Consider the following 23,336-nt stretch of genomic DNA (forward strand, 5'->3'; position numbering starts at 1 on the left):
ACTATTTAAATGCAACTAACTACAGGGTAGGCCTATGAGTAGAGCATGTTTTATTTCATACACGGTCCGTTGGTCTAGGGGTATGATACTCGCTTTGGGTGCGAGTAGTCCCGGGTTCAAATCCCGGACGGACCCGAGTTTTGCAGAAGTAATTTGGTGACTATTTAAATGCAACGAGTTAAATTGTAGGACTACGAGTTGAGCATGTTTCAGTGTCATACTTCGTCCGTTGGTCTAGGGGTATGATACTCGCTTCGGGTTTGAGTGGTCCCGGGTTCAAATCCCGGACGGACCCTAGTTTTTGCAGAGGTAATTTAGTGACTATTTAAATGCAACTATCTACAGGGTAGGCCTATGAGTTGAGCATGTTTTATTACATACATGGTCCGTTTGTCAAGGGGTATGATACTCGCTTTGGGTGCGAGTGGTCACGGGTTTAAATCCCGGACGGTCCCTAGTTTTTGCAGAGGTAATTTAGTGACTATTTAAATGCAACTAACTACAGGGTAGGACTATGAGTAGAGCATGTTTTAGTTACATACATGGTCCGTTGGTCTAGGGGTATGATACTCGCTTAGGGTGCGAGTGGTCCCTGGTTCAAATCCCGGACGGACCCGAGTTTTTGCAGAGGTAATTTAGTGACTATTTAAATGCAACTAACTACAGGGTAGGACTATGAGTAGAGCATGTTTTAGCTTCATACATGGCCCGTTGGTTTAGGGGTATGATACTCGCTTAGGGTGCGAGTGGTCCCTGGTTCAAATCCCGGACGGACGCGAGTTTTTGCAGAGGTAATTTAGTGACTATTTAAATGAAACTAACTACAGGGTAGGCCTATGAGTAGTGCATGTTTCAGTTTCATACATGGTCCGTTGATCTAGGGTATGATACTCGCTTAGGGTGCGAGTGGTCCCGGGTTCAAATCCCGGACGGACCCGAGTTTTTGCAGAGGTAATTTAGTGACTATTTAAATACAACTAACTACAGGGTAGGACTATGAGTAGAGCATGTTTTTGTTTCATACATGGTCCGTTGGTCTAGGGGTATGATACTCGCTTAGGGTAAGAGTGGTCCCGGGTTCAAATCCCGGACGGAACCGAGTTTTTGCAGAGGTAATTTAGTGACTATTTAAATACAACTAACTACAGGGTAGGCCTATGAGTTGAGCATGTTTTGTTTCATACATGGTCCGTTGGACTAGGGGTATGATACTCGCTTTGGGTGCGAGTGGTCCCGGGTTCAAATCCCGGACGGACCCGAGTTTTGCAGATGTAAATTGGTGACTATTTAAATGCAACTAACTACAGGGTAGGCCTATGAGTAGAGCATGTTTTAGTTTCATACATGGTCCTTTGGTCTAGGGGTATGATACTTGCTTACTGTGCGAGTGGTCCCGGGTTCGAATCAAGGACGGACGCGAGTTTTTGCAGAGGTAATTTAGTGACTATTTAAATGCAACTAACTACAGGGTAAGCCTATGAGTAGAGCATGTTTTAGTTTCATAGATGGTCCGTTAGTCAAGGGGTATGATACTCGCTTTGGGTGCGAGTGGTCCCGGGTTCAAATCCCGGACGGACCCGAGTTTTGCAGAAGTAATTTGGTGACTATTTAAATGCAACGAGTTAAATTGTAGGACTACGAGTTGAGCATGTTTCAGTGTCATACTTCGTCCGTTGGTCTAGGGGTATGATACTCGCTTCGGGTTTGAGTGGTCCCGGGTTCAAATCCCGGACGGACCCTAGTTTTTGCAGAGGTAATTTAGTGACTATTTAAATGCAACTATCTACAGGGTAGGCCTATGAGTTGAGCATGTTTTATTACATACATGGTCCGTTTGTCAAGGGGTATGATACTCGCTTTGGGTGCGAGTGGTCACGGGTTTAAATCCCGGACGGTCCCTAGTTTTTGCAGAGGTAATTTAGTGACTATTTAAATGCAACTAACTACAGGGTAGGACTATGAGTAGAGCATGTTTTAGTTTCATACATGGTCCGTTGGTCTAGGGGTATGATACTCGCTTAGGGTGCGAGTGGTCCCTGGTTCAAATCCCGGACGGACCCGAGTTTTTGCAGAGGTAATTTAGTGACTATTTAAATGCAACTAACTACAGGGTAGGACTATGAGTAGAGCATGTTTTAGCTTCATACATGGCCCGTTGGTTTAGGGGTATGATACTCGCTTAGGGTGCGAGTGGTCCCTGGTTCAAATCCCGGACGGACGCGAGTTTTTGCAGAGGTAATTTATGACTATTTAAATGAAACTAACTACAGGGTAGGCCTATGAGTAGTGCATGTTTCAGTTTCATACATGGTCCGTTGATCTAGGGTATGATACTCGCTTAGGGTGCGAGTGGTCCCGGGTTCAAATCCCGGACGGACCCGAGTTTTTGCAGAGGTAATTTAGTGACTATTTAAATACAACTAACTACAGGGTAGGACTATGAGTAGAGCATGTTTTTGTTTCATACATGGTCCGTTGGTCTAGGGGTATGATACTCGCTTAGGGCAAGAGTGGTCCCGGGTTCAAATCCCGGACGGAACCGAGTTTTTGCAGAGGTAATTTAGTGACTATTTAAATACAACTAACTACAGGGTAGGCCTATGAGTTGAGCATGTTTTGTTTCATACATGGTCCGTTGGACTAGGGGTATGATACTCGCTTTGGGTGCGAGTGGTCCCGGGTTCAAATCCCGGACGGACCCGAGTTTTGCAGATGTAAATTGGTGACTATTTAAATGCAACTAACTACAGGGTAGGCCTATGAGTAGAGCATGTTTTAGTTTCATACATGGTCCTTTGGTCTAGGGGTATGATACTTGCTTAGGGTGCGAGTGGTCCCGGGTTCGAATCAAGGACGGACGCGAGTTTTTGCAGAGGTAATTTAGTGACTATTTAAATGCAACTAACTACAGGGTAAGCCTATGAGTAGAGCATGTTTTAGTTTCATAGATGGTCCGTTAGTCAAGGGGTATGAGACTCGCGTTGGGTGCGAGTGGTCCCGGGTTCAAATCCCGGTCGGACCCGAGTTTTGCAGAAGTAATTTGGTGACTATTTAAATGCAACGAGTTAAATTGTAGGACTACGAGTTGAGCATGTTTCAGTGTCATACTTCGTCCGTTGGTCAAGGGGTATGATACTCGCTTAGGGTGCGAGTGGTCCCGGGTTAAAATCCCGGACGGACCCGAGTTTTTGCAGAAGTAATTTAGTGACTATTTAAATGCAACTAACTACAGGGTAGGCCTATGAGTAGTGCATGTTTCAGTTTCATACATGGTCAGTTGGTCTAGGGGTATGATACTCGCTTAGGGTGCGAATGGTCCCAAGTTCAAATCCCGGACGGACCCGAGTTTTTGCAGAGGTAATTTAGTGACTATTTAAATGCAACTAACTACGGGTTAGGCTTATGAGTTGAGCATGTTTTATTTCATACATGGTCCGTTGGTCTAGGGGTATGATACTCGCTTTGGGTGCGAGTGGTCCCGGGTTCAAATCCCGGACGGACCCGAGTTTTGCAGAAGTAAATTGGTGACTATTTAAATGCAACTAACTACAGGGTAGGCCTATGAGTAGAGCATGTTTTAGTTTCATACATGGTCCTTTGGTCTAGGGGTATGATACTTGCTTAGGGTGCGAGTGGTCCCGGGTTCGAATCCAGGACGGACCCGAGTTTTTGCAGAGGTAATTTATTGACTATTTAAATGCAGCTATCTACAGGGTAGGCCTAAGAGTTGAGCATGTTTTATTACATACATGGTCCGTTGGTCTAGGGGTATGATACTCGCTTTGGGTGCGAGTGGTCCCGGGTTCAAATCCCGGACGGACCCGAGTTTTGCAGAAGTAAATTGGTGACTATTTAAATGCAACTAACTACAGGGTAGGCCTATGAGTAGAGCATGTTTTAGTTTCATACATGGTCAGTTGGTCTAGGGGTATGATACTCGCTTAGGGTGCGAATGGTCCCAAGTTCAAATCCCGGACGGACCCGAGTTTTTGCAGAGGTAATTTAGTGACTATTTAAATGCAACTAACTACGGGTTAGGCTTATGAGTTGAGCATGTTTTATTTCATACATGGTCCGTTGGTCTAGGGGTATGATACTCGCTTTGGGTGCGAGTGGTCCCGGGTTCAAATCCCGGACGGACCCGAGTTTTGCAGAAGTAAATTGGTGACTATTTAAATGCAACTAACTACAGGGTAGGCCTATGAGTAGAGCATGTTTTAGTTTCATACATGGTCCTTTGGTCTAGGGGTATGATACTTGCTTAGGGTGCGAGTGGTCCCGGGTTCGAATCCAGGACGGACCCGAGTTTTTGCAGAGGTAATTTAGTGACTATTTAAATGCAGCTATCTACAGGGTAGGCCTAAGAGTTGAGCATGTTTTATTACATACATGGTCCTTTAGTCTAGGGGTATGATACTTGCTTAGGGTGCGAGTGGTCCCGGGTTCAAATCCCGGACGGACCCGAGTTTTTGCAGAGGTAATTTTGTGACTATTTAAATGCAACTAACTACAGGGTAGGACTATGAGTAGAGCATGTTTTAGCTTCATACATGGCCCGTTGGTTTAGGGGTATGATACTCGCTTAGGGTGCGAGTGGTCCCTGGTTCAAATCCCGGACGGACGCGAGTTTTTGCAGAGGTAATTTAGTGACTATTTAAATGCAACTAACTACAGGGTAGGCCTATGAGTAGTGCATGTTTCAGTTTCATACATGGTCCGTTGGTCTAGGGGTATGATACTCGCTTAGGGTGCGAATGGTCCCGGGTTCAAATCCCGGACGGACCCGAGTTTTTGCAGAGGTAATTTAGTGACTATTTAAATGCAACTAACTACGGGGTAGGCTTATGAGTTGAGCATGTTTTATTTCATACATGGTCCGTTGGTCTAGGGGTATGATACTCGCTTTGGGTGCGAGTGGTCCCGGGTTCAAATCCCGGACGGACCCGAGTTTTGCAGAAGTAATTTAGTGACTATTTAAATGCAACTATCTACAGGGTAGGCCTATTAGTTGAGCATGTTTTATTACATACACGGTCCGTTGGTCTAGGGGTATGATACTCGCTTAGGGTGCGAGTGGTCCCGGGTTCAAATCCCGGACGGACCCGAGTTTTTGCAGAGGTAATTTAGTGACTATTTAAATGCAACTAACTACAGGGTAAGCCTATGAGTAGAGCATGTTTTAGTTTCATACATGGTCCGTTAGTCAAGGGGTATGAGACTCGCTTTGGGTGCGAGTGGTCCCGGGTTCAAATCCCGGACGGACCCGAGTTTTGCAGAAGTAATTTGGTGACTATTTAATTGCAACGAGTTTAATTGTAGGACTACGAGTTGAGCATGTTTCAGTGTCATACTTCGTCCGTTGGTCTAGGGGTATGATACTCGCATAGGGTGCGAGTGGTCCCGGGTTAAAATCCCGGACGGACCCGAGTTTTTGCAGAAGTAATTTAGTGACTATTTAAATGCAACTAACTACAGGGTAGGCCTATGAGTAGAGCATGTTTCAGTTTCATACATGGTCCGTTGGTCTAGGGGTATGATACTCGCTTAGGGTGCGAATGGTCCCAAGTTCAAATCCCGGACGGACCCGAGTTTTTGCAGAGGTAATTTAGTGACTATTTAAATGCAACTAACTACCGGGTAGGCCTATGAGTTGAGCATGTTTTATTTCATACATGGTCCGTTGGTCAAGGGGTATGATGCTCGCTTTGGGTGCGAGTGGTCCCGGGTTCAAATCCCGGACGGACCCGAGTTTTGCAGAAGTAAATTGGTGACTATTTAAATGCAACTAACTACAGGGTAGGCCTATGAGTAGAGTATGTTTTAGTTTCATACATGGTCCTTTGGTCTAGGGGTATGATACTTGCTTAGGGTGCGAGTGGTCCCGGGTTCGAATCCAGGACGGACCCGAGTTTTTGCAGAGGTAATTTAGTGACTATTTAAATGCAACTATCTACAGGGTAGGCCTATGAGTTGAGCATGTTTTATTACATACATGGTCCGTTGGTCTAGGGGTATGATACTCGCTTTGGGTGCGAGTGGTCCCGGGTTCAAATCCCGGACGGACCCGAGTTTTGCAGAAGTAATTTTGTGACTATTTAAATGCAACGAGTTGAATTGTAGGACTACGAGTTGAGCATGTTTCAGAGTCATACTTCGTCCGTTGGTCTAGGGGTATGATACTCGCTTAGGATGCGAGTGGTCCCGGGTTCAAATCCCGGACGGACGCGAGTTTTGCAGAAGTAATTTGGTGACTATTTAAATGCAACGAGTTAAATTGTAGGACTACGAGTTGAGCATGTTTCAGTGTCATACTTCGTCCGTTGTTCTAGGGGTATGATACTCGCTTAGGGTGCGAGTGGCCCCGGGTTAAAATCCCGGACGGACCCGAGTTTTTGCAGAAGTAATTTAGTGACTATTTAAATGCAACTAACTACAGGGTAGGCCTATGAGTAGAGCATGTTTCAGTTTCATACATGGTCCGTTGGTCTAGGGGTATGATACTCGCTTAGGGTGCGAATGGTCCCGGGTTCAAATCCCGGACGGACCCGAGTTTTTGCAGAGGTAATTTAGTGACTATTTAAATGCAACTAACTACGGGGTAGGCCTATGAGTTGAGCATGTTTCATTTCATACACGGTCCGTTGGTCTAGGGGTATGATACTCGCTTTGGGTGCGAGTGGTCCCGGGTTCAAATCCCGGACGGACCCGAGTTTTGCAGAAGTAATTTAGTGACTATTTAAATGCAACTAACTACAGGGTAGGCCTATGAGTAGAGCATGTTTTAGTTTCATACATGGTCCTTTGGTCTAGGGGTATGATACTTGCTTAGGGTGCGAGTGGTCCCGGGTTCAAATCCCGGACGGACCCGAGTTTTGCAGAAGTAAATTGGTGACTATTTAAATGCAACTAACTACAGGGTAGGCCTATGAGTAGAGCATGTTTTAGTTTCATACATGGTCAGTTGGTCTAGGGGTATGATACTCGCTTAGGGTGCGAATGGTCCCAAGTTCAAATCCCGGACGGACCCGAGTTTTTGCAGAGGTAATTTAGTGACTATTTAAATGCAACTAACTACGGGTTAGGCTTATGAGTTGAGCATGTTTTATTTCATACATGGTCCGTTGGTCTAGGGGTATGATACTCGCTTTGGGTGCGAGTGGTCCCGGGTTCAAATCCCGGACGGACCCGAGTTTTGCAGAAGTAAATTGGTGACTATTTAAATGCAACTAACTACAGGGTAGGCCTATGAGTAGAGCATGTTTTAGTTTCATACATGGTCCTTTGGTCTAGGGGTATGATACTTGCTTAGGGTGCGAGTGGTCCCGGGTTCGAATCCAGGACGGACCCGAGTTTTTGCAGAGGTAATTTAGTGACTATTTAAATGCAGCTATCTACAGGGTAGGCCTAAGAGTTGAGCATGTTTTATTACATACATGGTCCTTTAGTCTAGGGGTATGATACTTGCTTAGGGTGCGAGTGGTCCCGGGTTCAAATCCCGGACGGACCCGAGTTTTTGCAGAGGTAATTTTGTGACTATTTAAATGCAACTAACTACAGGGTAGGACTATGAGTAGAGCATGTTTTAGCTTCATACATGGCCCGTTGGTTTAGGGGTATGATACTCGCTTAGGGTGCGAGTGGTCCCTGGTTCAAATCCCGGACGGACGCGAGTTTTTGCAGAGGTAATTTAGTGACTATTTAAATGCAACTAACTACAGGGTAAGCCTATGAGTAGAGCATGTTTTAGTTTCATAGATGGTCCGTTAGTCAAGGGGTATGAGACTCGCTTTGGGTGCGAGTGGTCCCGGGTTCAAATCCCGGTCGGACCCGAGTTTTTGCAGAGGTAATTTAGTGACTATTTAAATGCAACTAACTACAGGGTAGGCCTATGAGTAGTGCATGTTTCAGTTTCATACATGGTCCGTTGGTCTAGGGGTATGATACTCGCTTAGGGTGCGAATGGTCCCGGGTTCAAATCCCGGACGGACCCGAGTTTTTGCAGAGGTAATTTAGTGACTATTTAAATGCAACTAACTACGGGGTAGGCTTATGAGTTGAGCATGTTTTATTTCATACATGGTCCGTTGGTCTAGGGGTATGATACTCGCTTTGGGTGCGAGTGGTCCCGGGTTCAAATCCCGGACGGACCCGAGTTTTGCAGAAGTAATTTAGTGACTATTTAAATGCAACTATCTACAGGGTAGGCCTATTAGTTGAGCATGTTTTATTACATACACGGTCCGTTGGTCTAGGGGTATGATACTCGCTTAGGGTGCGAGTGGTCCCGGGTTCAAATCCCGGACGGACCCGAGTTTTTGCAGAGGTAATTTAGTGACTATTTAAATGCAACTAACTACAGGGTAAGCCTATGAGTAGAGCATGTTTTAGTTTCATACATGGTCCGTTAGTCAAGGGGTATGAGACTCGCTTTGGGTGCGAGTGGTCCCGGGTTCAAATCCCGGACGGACCCGAGTTTTGCAGAAGTAATTTGGTGACTATTTAATTGCAACGAGTTTAATTGTAGGACTACGAGTTGAGCATGTTTCAGTGTCATACTTCGTCCGTTGGTCTAGGGGTATGATACTCGCTTAGGGTGCGAGTGGTCCCGGGTTAAAATCCCGGACGGACCCGAGTTTTTGCAGAAGTAATTTAGTGACTATTTAAATGCAACTAACTACAGGGTAGGCCTATGAGTAGAGCATGTTTCAGTTTCATACATGGTCCGTTGGTCTAGGGGTATGATACTCGCTTAGGGTGCGAATGGTCCTAAGTTCAAATCCCGGACGGACCCGAGTTTTTGCAGAGGTAATTTAGTGACTATTTAAATGCAACTAACTACCGGGTAGGCCTATGAGTTGAGCATGTTTTATTTCATACATGGTCCGTTGGTCAAGGGGTATGATGCTCGCTTTGGGTGCGAGTGGTCCCGGGTTCAAATCCCGGACGGACCCGAGTTTTGCAGAAGTAAATTGGTGACTATTTAAATGCAACTAACTACAGGGTAGGCCTATGAGTAGAGTATGTTTTAGTTTCATACATGGTCCTTTGGTCTAGGGGTATGATACTTGCTTAGGGTGCGAGTGGTCCCGGGTTCGAATCCAGGACGGACCCGAGTTTTTGCAGAGGTAATTTAGTGACTATTTAAATGCAACTATCTACAGGGTAGGCCTATGAGTTGAGCATGTTTTATTACATACATGGTCCGTTGGTCTAGGGGTATGATACTCGCTTTGGGTGCGAGTGGTCCCGGGTTCAAATCCCGGACGGACCCGAGTTTTGCAGAAGTAATTTTGTGACTATTTAAATGCAACGAGTTGAATTGTAGGACTACGAGTTGAGCATGTTTCAGAGTCATACTTCGTCCGTTGGTCTAGGGGTATGATACTCGCTTAGGATGCGAGTGGTCCCGGGTTCAAATCCCGGACGGACGCGAGTTTTGCAGAAGTAATTTGGTGACTATTTAAATGCAACGAGTTAAATTGTAGGACTACGAGTTGAGCATGTTTCAGTGTCATACTTCGTCCGTTGTTCTAGGGGTATGATACTCGCTTAGGGTGCGAGTGGCCCCGGGTTAAAATCCCGGACGGACCCGAGTTTTTGCAGAAGTAATTTAGTGACTATTTAAATGCAACTAACTACAGGGTAGGCCTATGAGTAGAGCATGTTTCAGTTTCATACATGGTCCGTTGGTCTAGGGGTATGATACTCGCTTAGGGTGCGAATGGTCCCGGGTTCAAATCCCGGACGGACCCGAGTTTTTGCAGAGGTAATTTAGTGACTATTTAAATGCAACTAACTACGGGGTAGGCCTATGAGTTGAGCATGTTTCATTTCATACACGGTCCGTTGGTCTAGGGGTATGATACTCGCTTTGGGTGCGAGTGGTCCCGGGTTCAAATCCCGGACGGACCCGAGTTTTGCAGAAGTAATTTAGTGACTATTTAAATGCAACTATCTACAGGGTAGGCCTATTAGTTGAGCATGTTTTATTACATACATGGTCTGTTGGTCTAGGGGTATGATACTCGCTTTGGGTGCGAGTGGTCCCGGGTTCAAATCCCGGACGGACCCGAGTTTTTGCAGAGGTAATTTAGTGACTATTTAAATGCAACTAACTACAGGGTAAGCCTATGAGTAGAGCATGTTTTAGTTTCATACATGGTCCGTTAGTCAAGGGGTATGAGACTCGCTTTGGGTGCGAGTGGTCCCGGGTTCAAATCCCGGACGGACCCGAATTTTGCAGAAGTAATTTGGTGACTATTTAAATTCAACGAGTTAAATTGTAGGACTACGAGTTGAGCATGTTTCAGTGTCATACTTCGTCCGTTGGTCTAGGGGTATGATACTCGCTTAGGGTGCGAGTGGTCCCGGGTTAAAATCCCGGACGGACCCGAGTTTTTGCAGAAGTAATTTAGTGACTATTTAAATGCAACTAACTACAGGGTAGGCCTATGAGTAGAGCATGTTTCAGATTCATATATGGTCCGTTGGTCTAGGGGTATGATACTCGCTTAGGGTGCGAATGGTCCCAAGTTCAAATCCCGGACGGACCCGAGTTTTTGCAGAGGTAATTTAGTGACTATTTAAATGCAACTAACTACGGGTTAGGCTTATGAGTTGAGCATGTTTTATTTCATACATGGTCCGTTGGTCTAGGGGTATGATACTCGCTTTGGGTGCGAGTGGTCCCGGGTTCAAATCCCGGACGGACCCGAGTTTTGCAGAAGTAAATTGGTGACTATTTAAATGCAACTAACTACAGGGTAGGCCTATGAGTAGAGCATGTTTTAGTTTCATACATGGTCCTTTGGTCTAGGGGTATGATACTTGCTTAGGGTGCGAGTGGTCCCGGGTTCGAATCCAGGACGGACCCGAGTTTTTGCAGAGGTAATTTAGTGACTATTTAAATGCAGCTATCTACAGGGTAGGCCTAAGAGTTGAGCATGTTTTATTACATACATGGTCCGTTGGTCTAGGGGTATGATACTCGCTTTGGGTGCGAGTGGTCCCGGGTTCAAATCCCGGACGGACCCGAGTTTTGCAGAAGTAAATTGGTGACTATTTAAATGCAACTAACTACAGGGTAGGCCTATGAGTAGAGCATGTTTTAGTTTCATACATGGTCAGTTGGTCTAGGGGTATGATACTCGCTTAGGGTGCGAATGGTCCCAAGTTCAAATCCCGGACGGACCCGAGTTTTTGCAGAGGTAATTTAGTGACTATTTAAATGCAACTAACTACGGGTTAGGCTTATGAGTTGAGCATGTTTTATTTCATACATGGTCCGTTGGTCTAGGGGTATGATACTCGCTTTGGGTGCGAGTGGTCCCGGGTTCAAATCCCGGACGGACCCGAGTTTTGCAGAAGTAAATTGGTGACTATTTAAATGCAACTAACTACAGGGTAGGCCTATGAGTAGAGCATGTTTTAGTTTCATACATGGTCCTTTGGTCTAGGGGTATGATACTTGCTTAGGGTGCGAGTGGTCCCGGGTTCGAATCCAGGACGGACCCGAGTTTTGCAGAAGTAATTTAGTGACTATTTAAATGCAACTAACTACAGGGTAAGCCTATGAGTAGAGCATGTTTTAGTTTCATACATGGTCCGTTAGTCAAGGGGTATGAGACTCGCTTTGGGTGCGAGTGGTCCCGGGTTCAAATCCCGGACGGACCCGAGTTTTGCAGAAGTAATTTGGTGACTATTTAAATTCAACGAGTTAAATTGTAGGACTACGAGTTGAGCATGTTTCAGTGTCATACTTCGTCCGTTGGTCTAGGGGTATGATACTCGCTTAGGGTGCGAGTGGTCCCGGGTTAAAATCCCGGACGGACCCGAGTTTTTGCAGAAGTAATTTAGTGACTATTTAAATGCAACTAACTACAGGGTAGGCCTATGAGTAGAGCATGTTTCAGATTCATATATGGTCCGTTGGTCTAGGGGTATGATACTCGCTTAGGGTGCGAATGGTCCCAAGTTCAAATCCCGGACGGACCCGAGTTTTTGCAGAGGTAATTTAGTGACTATTTAAATGCAACTAACTACGGGTTAGGCTTATGAGTTGAGCATGTTTTATATCATACATGGTCCGTTGGTCTAGGGGTATGATACTCGCTTTGGGTGCGAGTGGTCCCGGGTTCAAATCCCGGACGGACCCGAGTTTTGCAGAAGTAAATTGGTGACTATTTAAATGCAACTAACTACAGGGTAGGCCTATGAGTAGAGCATGTTTTAGTTTCATACATGGTCCTTTGGTCTAGGGGTATGATACTCGCTTAGGGTGCGAATGGTCCCAAGTTCAAATCCCGGACGGACCCGAGTTTTTGCAGAGGTAATTTAGTGACTATTTAAATGCAACTAACTACGGGTTAGGCTTATGAGTTGAGCATGTTTTATTTCATACATGGTCCGTTGGTCTAGGGGTATGATACTCGCTTTGGGTGCGAGTGGTCCCGGGTTCAAATCCCGGACGGACCCGAGTTTTGCAGAAGTAAATTGGTGACTATTTAAATGCAACTAACTACGGGGTAGGCCTATGAGTTGAGCATGTTTCATTTCATACACGGTCCGTTGGTCTAGGGGTATGATACTCGCTTTGGGTGCGAGTGGTCCCGGGTTCAAATCCCGGACGGACCCGAGTTTTGCAGAAGTAATTTAGTGACTATTTAAATGCAACTATCTACAGGGTAGGCCTATTAGTTGAGCATGTTTTATTACATACATGGTCTGTTGGTCTAGGGGTATGATACTCGCTTTGGGTGCGAGTGGTCCCGGGTTCAAATCCCGGACGGACCCGAGTTTTTGCAGAGGTAATTTAGTGACTATTTAAATGCAACTAACTACAGGGTAAGCCTATGAGTAGAGCATGTTTTAGTTTCATACATGGTCCGTTAGTCAAGGGGTATGAGACTCGCTTTGGGTGCGAGTGGTCCCGGGTTCAAATCCCGGACGGACCCGAGTTTTGCAGAAGTAATTTGGTGACTATTTAAATTCAACGAGTTAAATTGTAGGACTACGAGTTGAGCATGTTTCAGTGTCATACTTCGTCCGTTGGTCTAGGGGTATGATACTCGCTTAGGGTGCGAGTGGTCCCGGGTTAAAATCCCGGACGGACCCGAGTTTTTGCAGAAGTAATTTAGTGACTATTTAAATGCAACTAACTACAGGGTAGGCCTATGAGTAGAGCATGTTTCAGATTCATATATGGTCCGTTGGTCTAGGGGTATGATACTCGCTTAGGGTGCGAATGGTCCCAAGTTCAAATCCCGGACGGACCCGAGTTTTTGCAGAGGTAATTTAGTGACTATTTAAATGCAACTAACTACGGGTTAGGCTTATGAGTTGAGCATGTTTTATATCATACATGGTCCGTTGGTCTAGGGGTATGATACTCGCTTTGGGTGCGAGTGGTCCCGGGTTCAAATCCCGGACGGACCCGAGTTTTGCAGAAGTAAATTGGTGACTATTTAAATGCAACTAACTACAGGGTAGGCCTATGAGTAGAGCATGTTTTAGTTTCATACATGGTCCTTTGGTCTAGGGGTATGATACTCGCTTAGGGTGCGAATGGTCCCAAGTTCAAATCCCGGACGGACCCGAGTTTTTGCAGAGGTAATTTAGTGACTATTTAAATGCAACTAACTACGGGTTAGGCTTATGAGTTGAGCATGTTTTATTTCATACATGGTCCGTTGGTCTAGGGGTATGATACTCGCTTTGGGTGCGAGTGGTCCCGGGTTCAAATCCCGGACGGACCCGAGTTTTGCAGAAGTAAATTGGTGACTATTTAAATGCAACTAACTACGGGGTAGGCCTATGAGTTGAGCATGTTTCATTTCATACACGGTCCGTTGGTCTAGGGGTATGATACTCGCTTTGGGTGCGAGTGGTCCCGGGTTCAAATCCCGGACGGACCCGAGTTTTGCAGAAGTAATTTAGTGACTATTTAAATGCAACTATCTACAGGGTAGGCCTATTAGTTGAGCATGTTTTATTACATACATGGTCTGTTGGTCTAGGGGTATGATACTCGCTTTGGGTGCGAGTGGTCCCGGGTTCAAATCCCGGACGGACCCGAGTTTTTGCAGAGGTAATTTAGTGACTATTTAATAGCAACTAACTACAGGGTAAGCCTATGAGTAGAGCATGTTTTAGTTTCATACATGGTCCGTTAGTCAAGGGGTATGAGACTCGCTTTGGGTGCGAGTGGTCCCGGGTTCAAATCCCGGACGGACCCGAGTTTTGCAGAAGTAATTTGGTGACTATTTAAATTCAACGAGTTAAATTGTAGGACTACGAGTTGAGCATGTTTCAGTGTCATACTTCGTCCGTTGGTCTAGGGGTATGATACTCGCTTAGGGTGCGAGTGGTCCCGGGTTAAAATCCCGGACGGACCCGAGTTTTTGCAGAAGTAATTTAGTGACTATTTAAATGCAACTAACTACGGGTTAGGCTTATGAGTTGAGCATGTTTTATATCATACATGGTCCGTTGGTCTAGGGGTATGATACTCGCTTTGGGTGCGAGTGGTCCCGGGTTCAAATCCCGGACGGACCCGAGTTTTTGCAGAGGTAATTTAGTGACTATTTAAATGCAACTAACTACGGGTTAGGCTTATGAGTTGAGCATGTTTTATATCATACATGGTCCGTTGGTCTAGGGGTATGATACTCGCTTTGGGTGCGAGTGGTCCCGGGTTCAAATCCCGGACGGACCCGAGTTTTGCAGAAGTAAATTGGTGACTATTTAAATGCAACTAACTACAGGGTAGGCCTATGAGTAGAGCATGTTTTAGTTTCATACATGGTCCTTTGGTCTAGGGGTATGATACTCGCTTAGGGTGCGAATGGTCCCAAGTTCAAATCCCGGACGGACCCGAGTTTTTGCAGAGGTAATTTAGTGACTATTTAAATGCAACTAACTACGGGTTAGGCTTATGAGTTGAGCATGTTTTATTTCATACATGGTCCGTTGGTCTAGGGGTATGATACTCGCTTTGGGTGCGAGTGGTCCCGGGTTCAAATCCCGGACGGACCCGAGTTTTGCAGAAGTAAATTGGTGACTATTTAAATGCAACTAACTACGGGGTAGGCCTATGAGTTGAGCATGTTTCATTTCATACACGGTCCGTTGGTCTAGGGGTATGATACTCGCTTTGGGTGCGAGTGGTCCCGGGTTCAAATCCCGGACGGACCCGAGTTTTGCAGAAGTAATTTAGTGACTATTTAAATGCAACTATCTACAGGGTAGGCCTATTAGTTGAGCATGTTTTATTACATACATGGTCTGTTGGTCTAGGGGTATGATACTCGCTTTGGGTGCGAGTGGTCCCGGGTTCAAATCCCGGACGGACCCGAGTTTTTGCAGAGGTAATTTAGTGACTATTTAAATGCAACTAACTACAGGGTAAGCCTATGAGTAGAGCATGTTTTAGTTTCATACATGGTCCGTTAGTCAAGGGGTATGAGACTCGCTTTGGGTGCGAGTGGTCCCGGGTTCAAATCCCGGACGGACCCGAGTTTTGCAGAAGTAATTTGGTGACTATTTAAATTCAACGAGTTAAATTGTAGGACTACGAGTTGAGCATGTTTCAGTGTCATACTTCGTCCGTTGGTCTAGGGGTATGATACTCGCTTAGGGTGCGAGTGGTCCCGGGTTAAAATCCCGGACGGACCCGAGTTTTTGCAGAAGTAATTTAGTGACTATTTAAATGCAACTAACTACAGGGTAGGCCTATGAGTAGAGCATGTTTCAGATTCATATATGGTCCGTTGGTCTAGGGGTATGATACTTGCTTAGGGTGCGAATGGTCCCAAGTTCAAATCCCGGACGGACCCGAGTTTTTGCAGAGGTAATTTAGTGACTATTTAAATGCAACTAACTACGGGTTAGGCTTATGAGTTGAGCATGTTTTATTTCAAACATGGTCCGTTGGTCTAGGGGTATGATACTCGCTTTGGGTGCGAGTGGTCCCGGGTTCAAATCCCGGACGGACCCGAGTTTTGCAGAAGTAAATTGGTGACTATTTAAATGCAACTAACTACAGGGTAGGCCTATGAGTAGAGCATGTTTTAGTTTCATACATGGTCAGTTGGTCTAGGGGTATGATACTCGCTTAGGGTGCGAATGGTCCCAAGTTCAAATCCCGGACGGACCCGAGTTTTTGCAGAGGTAATTTAGTGACTATTTAAATGCAACTAACTACGGGTTAGGCTTATGAGTTGAGCATGTTTTATTTCATACATGGTCCGTTGGTCTAGGGGTATGATACTCGCTTTGGGTGCGAGTGGTCCCGGGTTCAAATCCCGGACGGACCCGAGTTTTGCAGAAGTAAATTGGTGACTATTTAAATGCAACTAACTACAGGGTAGGCCTATGAGTAGAGTATGTTTTAGTTTCATACATGGTCCTTTGGTCTAGGGGTATGATACTTGCTTAGGGTGCGAGTGGTCCCGGGTTCGAATCCGGGACGGACCCGAGTTTTTGCAGAGGTAATTTAGTGACTATTTAAATGCAACTATCTACAGGGTAGGCCTATGAGTTGAGCATGTTTTATTACATACATGGTCCGTTGGTCTAGGGGTATGATACTCGCTTTGGGTGCGAGTGGTCCCGGGTTCAAATCCCGGACGGACCCGAGTTTTGCAGAAGTAATTTTGTGACTATTTAAATGCAACGAGTTGAATTGTAGGACTACGAGTTGAGCATGTTTCAGAGTCATACTTCGTCCGTTGGTCTAGGGGTATGATACTCGCTTAGGATGCGAGTGGTCCCGGGTTCAAATCCCGGACGGACGCGAGTTTTGCAGAAGTAATTTGGTGACTATTTAAATGCAACGAGTTAAATTGTAGGACTACGAGTTGAGCATGTTTCAGTGTCATACTTCGTCCGTTGTTCTAGGGGTATGATACTCGCTTAGGGTGCGAGTGGCCCCGGGTTAAAATCCCGGACGGACCCGAGTTTTTGCAGAAGTAATTTAGTGACTATTTAAATGCAACTAACTACAGGGTAGGCCTATGAGTAGAGCATGTTTCAGTTTCATACATGGTCCGTTGGTCTAGGGGTATGATACTCGCTTAGGGTGCGAATGGTCCCGGGTTCAAATCCCGGACGGACCCGAGTTTTTGCAGAGGTAATTTAGTGACTATTTAAATGCAACTAACTACGGGGTAGGCCTATGAGTTGAGCATGTTTCATTTCATACACGGTCCGTTGGTCTAGGGGTATGATACTCGCTTTGGGTGCGAGTGGTCCCGGGTTCAAATCCCGGACGGACCCGAGTTTTGCAGAAGTAATTTAGTGACTATTTAAATGCAACTATCTACAGGGTAGGCCTATTAGTTGAGCATGTTTTATTACATACATGGTCTGTTGGTCTAGGGGTATGATACTCGCTTTGAGTGCGAGTGGTCCCGGGTTCAAATCCCGGACGGACCCGAGTTTTTGCAGAGGTAATTTAGTGACTATTTAAATGCAACTAACTACAGGGTAAGCCTATGAGTAGAGCATGTTTTAGTTTCATACATGGTCCGTTAGTCAAGGGGTATGAGACTCGCTTTGGGTGCGAGTGGTCCCGGGTTCAAATCCCGGACGGACCCGAGTTTTGCAGAAGTAATTTGGTGACTATTTAAATTCAACGAGTTAAATTGTAGGACTACGAGTTGAGCATGTTTCAGTGTCATACTTCGTCCGTTGGTCTAGGGGTATGATACTCGTTTAGGGTGCGAGTGGTCCCGGGTTAAAATCCCGGACGGACCCGAGTTTTTGCAGAAGTAATTTAGTGACTATTTAAATGCAACTAACTACAGGGTAGGCCTATGAGTAGAGCATGTTTCAGATTCATATATGGTCCGTTGGTCTAGGGGTATGATACTCGCTTAGGGTGCGAATGGTCCCAAGTTCAAATCCCGGACGGACCCGAGTTTTTGCAGAGGTAATTTAGTGACTATTTAAATGCAACTAACTACGGGTTAGGCTTATGAGTTGAGCATGTTTTATTTCATACATGGTCCGTTGGTCTAGGGGTATGATACTCGCTTTGGGTGCGAGTGGTCCCGGGTTCAAATCCCGGACGGACCCGAGTTTTGCAGAAGTAAATTGGTGACTATTTAAATGCAACTAACTACAGGGTAGGCCTATGAGTAGAGCATGTTTTAGTTTCATACATGGTCCTTTGGTCTAGGGGTATGATACTTGCTTAGGGTGCGAGTGGTCCCGGGTTCGAATCCAGGACGGACCCGAGTTTTTGCAGAGGTAATTTAGTGACTATTTAAATGCAGCTATCTACAGGGTAGGCCTAAGAGTTGAGCATGTTTTATTACATACATGGTCCGTTGGTCTAGGGGTATGATACTCGCTTTGGGTGCGAGTGGTCCCGGGTTCAAATCCCGGACGGACCCGAGTTTTGCAGAAGTAAATTGGTGACTATTTAAATGCAACTAACTACAGGGTAGGCCTATGAGTAGAGCATGTTTTAGTTTCATACATGGTCAGTTGGTCTAGGGGTATGATACTCGCTTAGGGTGCGAATGGTCCCAAGTTCAAATCCCGGACGGACCCGAGTTTTTGCAGAGGTAATTTAGTGACTATTTAAATGCAACTAACTACAGGGTAGGCCTATGAGTAGAGCATGTTTTAGTTTCATACATGGTCCTTTGGTCTAGGGGTATGATACTTGCTTAGGGTGCGAGTGGTCCCGGGTTCGAATCCAGGACGGACCCGAGTTTTTGCAGAGGTAATTTAGTGACTATTTAAATGCAGCTATCTACAGGGTAGGCCTAAGAGTTGAGCATGTTTTATTACATACATGGTCCTTTAGTCTAGGGGTATGATACTTGCTTAGGGTGCGAGTGGTCCCGGGTTCAAATCCCGGACGGACCCGAGTTTTTGCAGAGGTAATTTAGTGACTATTTAAGTGCAACTAACTACGGGGTAGGCCTATGAGTTGAGCATGTTTCATTTCATACACGGTCCGTTGGTCTAGGGGTATGATACTCGCTTTGGGTGCGAGTGGTCCCGGGTTCAAATCCCGGACGGACCCGAGTTTTTGCAGAGGTAATTTAGTGACTATTTAAATGCAACTAACTACAGGGTAAGCCTATGAGTAGAGCATGTTTTAGTTTCATACATGGTCCGTTAGTCAAGGGGTATGAGACTCGCTTTGGGTGCGAGTGGTCCCGGGTTCAAATCCCGGACGGACCCGAGTTTTGCAGAAGTAATTTGGTGACTATTTAAATTCAACGAGTTAAATTGTAGGACTACGAGTTGAGCATGTTTCAGTGTCATACTTCGTCCGTTGGTCTAGGGGTATGATACTCGCTTAGGGTGCGAGTGGTCCCGGGTTAAAATCCCGGACGGACCCGAGTTTTTGCAGAAGTAATTTAGTGACTATTTAAATGCAACTAACTACAGGGTAGGCCTATGAGTAGAGCATGTTTCAGATTCATATATGGTCCGTTGGTCTAGGGGTATGATACTCGCTTAGGGTGCGAATGGTCCCAAGTTCAAATCCCGGACGGACCCGAGTTTTTGCAGAGGTAATTTAGTGACTATTTAAATGCAACTAACTACGGGTTAGGCTTATGAGTTGAGCATGTTTTATTTCATACATGGTCCGTTGGTCTAGGGGTATGATACTCGCTTTGGGTGCGAGTGGTCCCGGGTTCAAATCCCGGACGGACCCGAGTTTTGCAGAAGTAAATTGGTGACTATTTAAATGCAACTAACTACAGGGTAGGCCTATGAGTAGAGCATGTTTTAGTTTCATACATGGTCAGTTGGTCTAGGGGTATGATACTCGCTTAGGATGCGAATGGTCCCAAGTTCAAATCCCGGACGGACCCGAGTTTTTGCAGAGGTAATTTAGTGACTATTTAAATGCAACTAACTACGGGTTAGGCTTATGAGTTGAGCATGTTTTATTTCATACATGGTCCGTTGGTCTAGGGGTATGATACTCGCTTTGGGTGCGAGTGGTCCCGGGTTCAAATCCCGGACGGACCCGAGTTTTGCAGAAGTAAATTGGTGACTATTTAAATGCAACTAACTACAGGGTAGGCCTATGAGTAGAGCATGTTTTAGTTTCATACATGGTCCTTTGGTCTAGGGGTATGATACTTGCTTAGGGTGCGAGTGGTCCCGGGTTCGAATCCAGGACGGACCCGAGTTTTTGCAGAGGTAATTTAGTGACTATTTAAATGCAGCTATCTACAGGGTAGGCCTAAGAGTTGAGCATGTTTTATTACATACATGGTCCGTTGGTCTAGGGGTATGATACTCGCTTTGGGTGCGAGTGGTCCCGGGTTCAAATCCCGGACGGACCCGAGTTTTGCAGAAGTAAATTGGTGACTATTTAAATGCAACTAACTACAGGGTAGGCCTATGAGTAGAGCATGTTTTAGTTTCATACATGGTCAGTTGGTCTAGGGGTATGATACTCGCTTAGGGTGCGAATGGTCCCAAGTTCAAATCCCGGACGGACCCGAGTTTTTGCAGAGGTAATTTAGTGACTATTTAAATGCAACTAACTACAGGGTAGGCCTATGAGTAGAGCATGTTTTAGTTTCATACATGGTCCTTTGGTCTAGGGGTATGATACTTGCTTAGGGTGCGAGTGGTCCCGGGTTCGAATCCAGGACGGACCCGAGTTTTTGCAGAGGTAATTTAGTGACTATTTAAATGCAGCTATCTACAGGGTAGGCCTAAGAGTTGAGCATGTTTTATTACATACATGGTCCTTTAGTCTAGGGGTATGATACTTGCTTAGGGTGCGAGTGGTCCCGGGTTCAAATCCCGGACGGACCCGAGTTTTTGCAGAGGTAATTTAGTGACTATTTAAATGCAACTAACTACGGGGTAGGCCTATGAGTTGAGCATGTTTCATTTCATACACGGTCCGTTGGTCTAGGGGTATGATACTCGCTTTGGGTGCGAGTGGTCCCGGGTTCAAATCCCGGACGGACCCGAGTTTTTGCAGAGGTAATTTAGTGACTATTTAAATGCAACTAACTACAGGGTAAGCCTATGAGTAGAGCATGTTTTAGTTTCATACATGGTCCGTTAGTCAAGGGGTATGAGACTCGCTTTGGGTGCGAGTGGTCCCGGGTTCAAATCCCGGACGGACCCGAGTTTTGCAGAAGTAATTTGGTGACTATTTAAATTCAACGAGTTAAATTGTAGGACTACGAGTTGAGCATGTTTCAGTGTCATACTTCGTCCGTTGGTCTAGGGGTATGATACTCGCTTAGGGTGCGAGTGGTCCCGGGTTAAAATCCCGGACGGACCCGAGTTTTTGCAGAAGTAATTTAGTGACTATTTAAATGCAACTAACTACAGGGTAGGCCTATGAGTAGAGCATGTTTCAGATTCATATATGGTCCGTTGGTCTAGGGGTATGATACTCGCTTAGGGTGCGAATGGTCCCAAGTTCAAATCCCGGACGGACCCGAGTTTTTGCAGAGGTAATTTAGTGACTATTTAAATGCAACTAACTACGGGTTAGGCTTATGAGTTGAGCATGTTTTATTTCATACATGGTCCGTTGGTCTAGGGGTATGATACTCGCTTTGGGTGCGAGTGGTCCCGGGTTCAAATCCCGGACGGACCCGAGTTTTGCAGAAGTAAATTGGTGACTATTTAAATGCAACTAACTACAGGGTAGGCCTATGAGTAGAGCATGTTTTAGTTTCATACATGGTCAGTTGGTCTAGGGGTATGATACTCGCTTAGGATGCGAATGGTCCCAAGTTCAAATCCCGGACGGACCCGAGTTTTTGCAGAGGTAATTTAGTGACTATTTAAATGCAACTAACTACGGGTTAGGCTTATGAGTTGAGCATGTTTTATTTCATACATGGTCCGTTGGTCTAGGGGTATGATACTCGCTTTGGGTGCGAGTGGTCCCGGGTTCAAATCCCGGACGGACCCGAGTTTTGCAGAAGTAAATTGGTGACTATTTAAATGCAACTAACTACAGGGTAGGCCTATGAGTAGAGCATGTTTTAGTTTCATACATGGTCCTTTGGTCTAGGGGTATGATACTTGCTTAGGGTGCGAGTGGTCCCGGGTTCGAATCCAGGACGGACCCGAGTTTTTGCAGAGGTAATTTAGTGACTATTTAAATGCAGCTATCTACAGGGTAGGCCTAAGAGTTGAGCATGTTTTATTACATACATGGTCCGTTGGTCTAGGGGTATGATACTCGCTTTGGGTGCGAGTGGTCCCGGGTTCAAATCCCGGACGGACCCGAGTTTTGCAGAAGTAAATTGGTGACTATTTAAATGCAACTAACTACAGGGTAGGCCTATGAGTAGAGCATGTTTTAGTTTCATACATGGTCAGTTGGTCTAGGGGTATGATACTCGCTTAGGGTGCGAATGGTCCCAAGTTCAAATCCCGGACGGACCCGAGTTTTTGCAGAGGTAATTTAGTGACTATTTAAATGCAACTAACTACAGGGTAGGCCTATGAGTAGAGCATGTTTTAGTTTCATACATGGTCCTTTGGTCTAGGGGTATGATACTTGCTTAGGGTGCGAGTGGTCCCGGGTTCGAATCCAGGACGGACCCGAGTTTTTGCAGAGGTAATTTAGTGACTATTTAAATGCAGCTATCTACAGGGTAGGCCTAAGAGTTGAGCATGTTTTATTACATACATGGTCCTTTAGTCTAGGGGTATGATACTTGCTTAGGGTGCGAGTGGTCCCGGGTTCAAATCCCGGACGGACCCGAGTTTTTGCAGAGGTAATTTAGTGACTATTTAAATGCAACTAACTACGGGGTAGGCCTATGAGTTGAGCATGTTTCATTTCATACACGGTCCGTTGGTCTAGGGGTATGATACTCGCTTTGGGTGCGAGTGGTCCCGGGTTCAAATCCCGGACGGACCCGAGTTTTTGCAGAGGTAATTTAGTGACTATTTAAATGCAACTAACTACAGGGTAAGCCTATGAGTAGAGCATGTTTTAGTTTCATACATGGTCCGTTAGTCAAGGGGTATGAGACTCGCTTTGGGTGCGAGTGGTCCCGGGTTCAAATCCCGGACGGACCCGAGTTTTGCAGAAGTAATTTGGTGACTATTTAAATTCAACGAGTTAAATTGTAGGACTACGAGTTGAGCATGTTTCAGTGTCATACTTCGTCCGTTGGTCTAGGGGTATGATACTCGCTTAGGGTGCGAGTGGTCCCGGGTTAAAATCCCGGACGGACCCGAGTTTTTGCAGAAGTAATTTAGTGACTATTTAAATGCAACTAACTACAGGGTAGGCCTATGAGTAGAGCATGTTTCAGATTCATATATGGTCCGTTGGTCTAGGGGTATGATACTCGCTTAGGGTGCGAATG

At 45.6% G+C, this 23,336-nt stretch overlaps 61 non-coding genes across 61 annotated transcripts; all 61 read left to right on the forward strand.

The window, feature by feature from the left end:
• Positions 1 to 63: 63 nt before the first annotated feature.
• TRNAP-UGG (transfer RNA proline (anticodon UGG)) lies at positions 64 to 135 on the forward strand. Its single transcript has one exon. It is a non-coding gene; the product is annotated as a tRNA-Pro (tRNA).
• A 409-nt stretch (positions 136 to 544) lies between these two features.
• TRNAP-AGG (transfer RNA proline (anticodon AGG)) lies at positions 545 to 616 on the forward strand. The gene has a single exon. It is a non-coding gene; the product is annotated as a tRNA-Pro (tRNA).
• A 250-nt stretch (positions 617 to 866) lies between these two features.
• TRNAP-AGG (transfer RNA proline (anticodon AGG)) lies at positions 867 to 937 on the forward strand. Its single transcript has one exon. It is a non-coding gene; the product is annotated as a tRNA-Pro (tRNA).
• Positions 938 to 1,507: 570 nt separating this feature from the next.
• Positions 1,508 to 1,579, forward strand: TRNAP-UGG (transfer RNA proline (anticodon UGG)). Its single transcript has one exon. It is a non-coding gene; the product is annotated as a tRNA-Pro (tRNA).
• A 409-nt stretch (positions 1,580 to 1,988) lies between these two features.
• TRNAP-AGG (transfer RNA proline (anticodon AGG)) lies at positions 1,989 to 2,060 on the forward strand. Its single transcript has one exon. It is a non-coding gene; the product is annotated as a tRNA-Pro (tRNA).
• Positions 2,061 to 2,309: 249 nt separating this feature from the next.
• TRNAP-AGG (transfer RNA proline (anticodon AGG)) lies at positions 2,310 to 2,380 on the forward strand. The gene has a single exon. It is a non-coding gene; the product is annotated as a tRNA-Pro (tRNA).
• Positions 2,381 to 3,431: 1,051 nt separating this feature from the next.
• TRNAP-UGG (transfer RNA proline (anticodon UGG)) lies at positions 3,432 to 3,503 on the forward strand. Its single transcript has one exon. It is a non-coding gene; the product is annotated as a tRNA-Pro (tRNA).
• A 248-nt stretch (positions 3,504 to 3,751) lies between these two features.
• Positions 3,752 to 3,823, forward strand: TRNAP-UGG (transfer RNA proline (anticodon UGG)). Its single transcript has one exon. It is a non-coding gene; the product is annotated as a tRNA-Pro (tRNA).
• A 248-nt stretch (positions 3,824 to 4,071) lies between these two features.
• Positions 4,072 to 4,143, forward strand: TRNAP-UGG (transfer RNA proline (anticodon UGG)). Its single transcript has one exon. It is a non-coding gene; the product is annotated as a tRNA-Pro (tRNA).
• A 570-nt stretch (positions 4,144 to 4,713) lies between these two features.
• TRNAP-AGG (transfer RNA proline (anticodon AGG)) lies at positions 4,714 to 4,785 on the forward strand. Its single transcript has one exon. It is a non-coding gene; the product is annotated as a tRNA-Pro (tRNA).
• Positions 4,786 to 4,873: 88 nt separating this feature from the next.
• TRNAP-UGG (transfer RNA proline (anticodon UGG)) lies at positions 4,874 to 4,945 on the forward strand. Its single transcript has one exon. It is a non-coding gene; the product is annotated as a tRNA-Pro (tRNA).
• Positions 4,946 to 5,032: 87 nt separating this feature from the next.
• Positions 5,033 to 5,104, forward strand: TRNAP-AGG (transfer RNA proline (anticodon AGG)). Its single transcript has one exon. It is a non-coding gene; the product is annotated as a tRNA-Pro (tRNA).
• Positions 5,105 to 5,674: 570 nt separating this feature from the next.
• Positions 5,675 to 5,746, forward strand: TRNAP-UGG (transfer RNA proline (anticodon UGG)). The gene has a single exon. It is a non-coding gene; the product is annotated as a tRNA-Pro (tRNA).
• A 248-nt stretch (positions 5,747 to 5,994) lies between these two features.
• TRNAP-UGG (transfer RNA proline (anticodon UGG)) lies at positions 5,995 to 6,066 on the forward strand. The gene has a single exon. It is a non-coding gene; the product is annotated as a tRNA-Pro (tRNA).
• Positions 6,067 to 6,154: 88 nt separating this feature from the next.
• Positions 6,155 to 6,226, forward strand: TRNAP-AGG (transfer RNA proline (anticodon AGG)). The gene has a single exon. It is a non-coding gene; the product is annotated as a tRNA-Pro (tRNA).
• Positions 6,227 to 6,475: 249 nt separating this feature from the next.
• TRNAP-AGG (transfer RNA proline (anticodon AGG)) lies at positions 6,476 to 6,547 on the forward strand. Its single transcript has one exon. It is a non-coding gene; the product is annotated as a tRNA-Pro (tRNA).
• Positions 6,548 to 6,635: 88 nt separating this feature from the next.
• TRNAP-UGG (transfer RNA proline (anticodon UGG)) lies at positions 6,636 to 6,707 on the forward strand. Its single transcript has one exon. It is a non-coding gene; the product is annotated as a tRNA-Pro (tRNA).
• A 408-nt stretch (positions 6,708 to 7,115) lies between these two features.
• TRNAP-UGG (transfer RNA proline (anticodon UGG)) lies at positions 7,116 to 7,187 on the forward strand. The gene has a single exon. It is a non-coding gene; the product is annotated as a tRNA-Pro (tRNA).
• A 731-nt stretch (positions 7,188 to 7,918) lies between these two features.
• Positions 7,919 to 7,990, forward strand: TRNAP-AGG (transfer RNA proline (anticodon AGG)). Its single transcript has one exon. It is a non-coding gene; the product is annotated as a tRNA-Pro (tRNA).
• Positions 7,991 to 8,078: 88 nt separating this feature from the next.
• On the forward strand, positions 8,079 to 8,150 carry TRNAP-UGG (transfer RNA proline (anticodon UGG)). The gene has a single exon. It is a non-coding gene; the product is annotated as a tRNA-Pro (tRNA).
• Positions 8,151 to 8,237: 87 nt separating this feature from the next.
• On the forward strand, positions 8,238 to 8,309 carry TRNAP-AGG (transfer RNA proline (anticodon AGG)). The gene has a single exon. It is a non-coding gene; the product is annotated as a tRNA-Pro (tRNA).
• Positions 8,310 to 8,879: 570 nt separating this feature from the next.
• Positions 8,880 to 8,951, forward strand: TRNAP-UGG (transfer RNA proline (anticodon UGG)). Its single transcript has one exon. It is a non-coding gene; the product is annotated as a tRNA-Pro (tRNA).
• A 248-nt stretch (positions 8,952 to 9,199) lies between these two features.
• On the forward strand, positions 9,200 to 9,271 carry TRNAP-UGG (transfer RNA proline (anticodon UGG)). The gene has a single exon. It is a non-coding gene; the product is annotated as a tRNA-Pro (tRNA).
• An 88-nt stretch (positions 9,272 to 9,359) lies between these two features.
• Positions 9,360 to 9,431, forward strand: TRNAP-AGG (transfer RNA proline (anticodon AGG)). Its single transcript has one exon. It is a non-coding gene; the product is annotated as a tRNA-Pro (tRNA).
• A 249-nt stretch (positions 9,432 to 9,680) lies between these two features.
• Positions 9,681 to 9,752, forward strand: TRNAP-AGG (transfer RNA proline (anticodon AGG)). Its single transcript has one exon. It is a non-coding gene; the product is annotated as a tRNA-Pro (tRNA).
• Positions 9,753 to 9,840: 88 nt separating this feature from the next.
• Positions 9,841 to 9,912, forward strand: TRNAP-UGG (transfer RNA proline (anticodon UGG)). Its single transcript has one exon. It is a non-coding gene; the product is annotated as a tRNA-Pro (tRNA).
• Positions 9,913 to 9,999: 87 nt separating this feature from the next.
• TRNAP-UGG (transfer RNA proline (anticodon UGG)) lies at positions 10,000 to 10,071 on the forward strand. Its single transcript has one exon. It is a non-coding gene; the product is annotated as a tRNA-Pro (tRNA).
• Positions 10,072 to 10,641: 570 nt separating this feature from the next.
• On the forward strand, positions 10,642 to 10,713 carry TRNAP-UGG (transfer RNA proline (anticodon UGG)). The gene has a single exon. It is a non-coding gene; the product is annotated as a tRNA-Pro (tRNA).
• Positions 10,714 to 10,961: 248 nt separating this feature from the next.
• Positions 10,962 to 11,033, forward strand: TRNAP-UGG (transfer RNA proline (anticodon UGG)). The gene has a single exon. It is a non-coding gene; the product is annotated as a tRNA-Pro (tRNA).
• A 248-nt stretch (positions 11,034 to 11,281) lies between these two features.
• TRNAP-UGG (transfer RNA proline (anticodon UGG)) lies at positions 11,282 to 11,353 on the forward strand. Its single transcript has one exon. It is a non-coding gene; the product is annotated as a tRNA-Pro (tRNA).
• Positions 11,354 to 12,082: 729 nt separating this feature from the next.
• TRNAP-UGG (transfer RNA proline (anticodon UGG)) lies at positions 12,083 to 12,154 on the forward strand. The gene has a single exon. It is a non-coding gene; the product is annotated as a tRNA-Pro (tRNA).
• A 248-nt stretch (positions 12,155 to 12,402) lies between these two features.
• On the forward strand, positions 12,403 to 12,474 carry TRNAP-UGG (transfer RNA proline (anticodon UGG)). The gene has a single exon. It is a non-coding gene; the product is annotated as a tRNA-Pro (tRNA).
• An 87-nt stretch (positions 12,475 to 12,561) lies between these two features.
• Positions 12,562 to 12,633, forward strand: TRNAP-UGG (transfer RNA proline (anticodon UGG)). Its single transcript has one exon. It is a non-coding gene; the product is annotated as a tRNA-Pro (tRNA).
• An 87-nt stretch (positions 12,634 to 12,720) lies between these two features.
• TRNAP-UGG (transfer RNA proline (anticodon UGG)) lies at positions 12,721 to 12,792 on the forward strand. The gene has a single exon. It is a non-coding gene; the product is annotated as a tRNA-Pro (tRNA).
• A 570-nt stretch (positions 12,793 to 13,362) lies between these two features.
• TRNAP-UGG (transfer RNA proline (anticodon UGG)) lies at positions 13,363 to 13,434 on the forward strand. The gene has a single exon. It is a non-coding gene; the product is annotated as a tRNA-Pro (tRNA).
• Positions 13,435 to 13,682: 248 nt separating this feature from the next.
• On the forward strand, positions 13,683 to 13,754 carry TRNAP-UGG (transfer RNA proline (anticodon UGG)). The gene has a single exon. It is a non-coding gene; the product is annotated as a tRNA-Pro (tRNA).
• An 87-nt stretch (positions 13,755 to 13,841) lies between these two features.
• Positions 13,842 to 13,913, forward strand: TRNAP-UGG (transfer RNA proline (anticodon UGG)). The gene has a single exon. It is a non-coding gene; the product is annotated as a tRNA-Pro (tRNA).
• An 87-nt stretch (positions 13,914 to 14,000) lies between these two features.
• On the forward strand, positions 14,001 to 14,072 carry TRNAP-UGG (transfer RNA proline (anticodon UGG)). Its single transcript has one exon. It is a non-coding gene; the product is annotated as a tRNA-Pro (tRNA).
• A 409-nt stretch (positions 14,073 to 14,481) lies between these two features.
• Positions 14,482 to 14,553, forward strand: TRNAP-UGG (transfer RNA proline (anticodon UGG)). The gene has a single exon. It is a non-coding gene; the product is annotated as a tRNA-Pro (tRNA).
• Positions 14,554 to 14,641: 88 nt separating this feature from the next.
• On the forward strand, positions 14,642 to 14,713 carry TRNAP-UGG (transfer RNA proline (anticodon UGG)). The gene has a single exon. It is a non-coding gene; the product is annotated as a tRNA-Pro (tRNA).
• A 248-nt stretch (positions 14,714 to 14,961) lies between these two features.
• TRNAP-UGG (transfer RNA proline (anticodon UGG)) lies at positions 14,962 to 15,033 on the forward strand. The gene has a single exon. It is a non-coding gene; the product is annotated as a tRNA-Pro (tRNA).
• Positions 15,034 to 15,120: 87 nt separating this feature from the next.
• On the forward strand, positions 15,121 to 15,192 carry TRNAP-UGG (transfer RNA proline (anticodon UGG)). The gene has a single exon. It is a non-coding gene; the product is annotated as a tRNA-Pro (tRNA).
• An 87-nt stretch (positions 15,193 to 15,279) lies between these two features.
• Positions 15,280 to 15,351, forward strand: TRNAP-UGG (transfer RNA proline (anticodon UGG)). The gene has a single exon. It is a non-coding gene; the product is annotated as a tRNA-Pro (tRNA).
• A 570-nt stretch (positions 15,352 to 15,921) lies between these two features.
• On the forward strand, positions 15,922 to 15,993 carry TRNAP-UGG (transfer RNA proline (anticodon UGG)). The gene has a single exon. It is a non-coding gene; the product is annotated as a tRNA-Pro (tRNA).
• Positions 15,994 to 16,241: 248 nt separating this feature from the next.
• On the forward strand, positions 16,242 to 16,313 carry TRNAP-UGG (transfer RNA proline (anticodon UGG)). The gene has a single exon. It is a non-coding gene; the product is annotated as a tRNA-Pro (tRNA).
• Positions 16,314 to 16,561: 248 nt separating this feature from the next.
• TRNAP-UGG (transfer RNA proline (anticodon UGG)) lies at positions 16,562 to 16,633 on the forward strand. The gene has a single exon. It is a non-coding gene; the product is annotated as a tRNA-Pro (tRNA).
• Positions 16,634 to 16,721: 88 nt separating this feature from the next.
• On the forward strand, positions 16,722 to 16,793 carry TRNAP-AGG (transfer RNA proline (anticodon AGG)). Its single transcript has one exon. It is a non-coding gene; the product is annotated as a tRNA-Pro (tRNA).
• A 249-nt stretch (positions 16,794 to 17,042) lies between these two features.
• Positions 17,043 to 17,114, forward strand: TRNAP-AGG (transfer RNA proline (anticodon AGG)). Its single transcript has one exon. It is a non-coding gene; the product is annotated as a tRNA-Pro (tRNA).
• Positions 17,115 to 17,202: 88 nt separating this feature from the next.
• On the forward strand, positions 17,203 to 17,274 carry TRNAP-UGG (transfer RNA proline (anticodon UGG)). Its single transcript has one exon. It is a non-coding gene; the product is annotated as a tRNA-Pro (tRNA).
• Positions 17,275 to 17,361: 87 nt separating this feature from the next.
• Positions 17,362 to 17,433, forward strand: TRNAS-UGA (transfer RNA serine (anticodon UGA)). The gene has a single exon. It is a non-coding gene; the product is annotated as a tRNA-Ser (tRNA).
• A 570-nt stretch (positions 17,434 to 18,003) lies between these two features.
• On the forward strand, positions 18,004 to 18,075 carry TRNAP-UGG (transfer RNA proline (anticodon UGG)). Its single transcript has one exon. It is a non-coding gene; the product is annotated as a tRNA-Pro (tRNA).
• Positions 18,076 to 18,323: 248 nt separating this feature from the next.
• TRNAP-UGG (transfer RNA proline (anticodon UGG)) lies at positions 18,324 to 18,395 on the forward strand. The gene has a single exon. It is a non-coding gene; the product is annotated as a tRNA-Pro (tRNA).
• Positions 18,396 to 18,964: 569 nt separating this feature from the next.
• TRNAP-UGG (transfer RNA proline (anticodon UGG)) lies at positions 18,965 to 19,036 on the forward strand. The gene has a single exon. It is a non-coding gene; the product is annotated as a tRNA-Pro (tRNA).
• A 570-nt stretch (positions 19,037 to 19,606) lies between these two features.
• Positions 19,607 to 19,678, forward strand: TRNAP-UGG (transfer RNA proline (anticodon UGG)). Its single transcript has one exon. It is a non-coding gene; the product is annotated as a tRNA-Pro (tRNA).
• Positions 19,679 to 19,926: 248 nt separating this feature from the next.
• On the forward strand, positions 19,927 to 19,998 carry TRNAP-UGG (transfer RNA proline (anticodon UGG)). Its single transcript has one exon. It is a non-coding gene; the product is annotated as a tRNA-Pro (tRNA).
• Positions 19,999 to 20,246: 248 nt separating this feature from the next.
• TRNAP-UGG (transfer RNA proline (anticodon UGG)) lies at positions 20,247 to 20,318 on the forward strand. The gene has a single exon. It is a non-coding gene; the product is annotated as a tRNA-Pro (tRNA).
• A 569-nt stretch (positions 20,319 to 20,887) lies between these two features.
• TRNAP-UGG (transfer RNA proline (anticodon UGG)) lies at positions 20,888 to 20,959 on the forward strand. The gene has a single exon. It is a non-coding gene; the product is annotated as a tRNA-Pro (tRNA).
• A 570-nt stretch (positions 20,960 to 21,529) lies between these two features.
• TRNAP-UGG (transfer RNA proline (anticodon UGG)) lies at positions 21,530 to 21,601 on the forward strand. Its single transcript has one exon. It is a non-coding gene; the product is annotated as a tRNA-Pro (tRNA).
• A 248-nt stretch (positions 21,602 to 21,849) lies between these two features.
• Positions 21,850 to 21,921, forward strand: TRNAP-UGG (transfer RNA proline (anticodon UGG)). Its single transcript has one exon. It is a non-coding gene; the product is annotated as a tRNA-Pro (tRNA).
• A 248-nt stretch (positions 21,922 to 22,169) lies between these two features.
• On the forward strand, positions 22,170 to 22,241 carry TRNAP-UGG (transfer RNA proline (anticodon UGG)). The gene has a single exon. It is a non-coding gene; the product is annotated as a tRNA-Pro (tRNA).
• A 569-nt stretch (positions 22,242 to 22,810) lies between these two features.
• TRNAP-UGG (transfer RNA proline (anticodon UGG)) lies at positions 22,811 to 22,882 on the forward strand. The gene has a single exon. It is a non-coding gene; the product is annotated as a tRNA-Pro (tRNA).
• The last annotated feature ends 454 nt before the right edge of the window (positions 22,883 to 23,336 follow it).

This window comes from Phalangium opilio, unplaced genomic scaffold, assembly GCF_054372755.1.
Source record: "Phalangium opilio isolate 3A_F unplaced genomic scaffold, DU_Popi_V2 ptg000022l_1, whole genome shotgun sequence".
NCBI lineage: Eukaryota > Metazoa > Arthropoda > Arachnida > Opiliones > Phalangiidae > Phalangium > Phalangium opilio.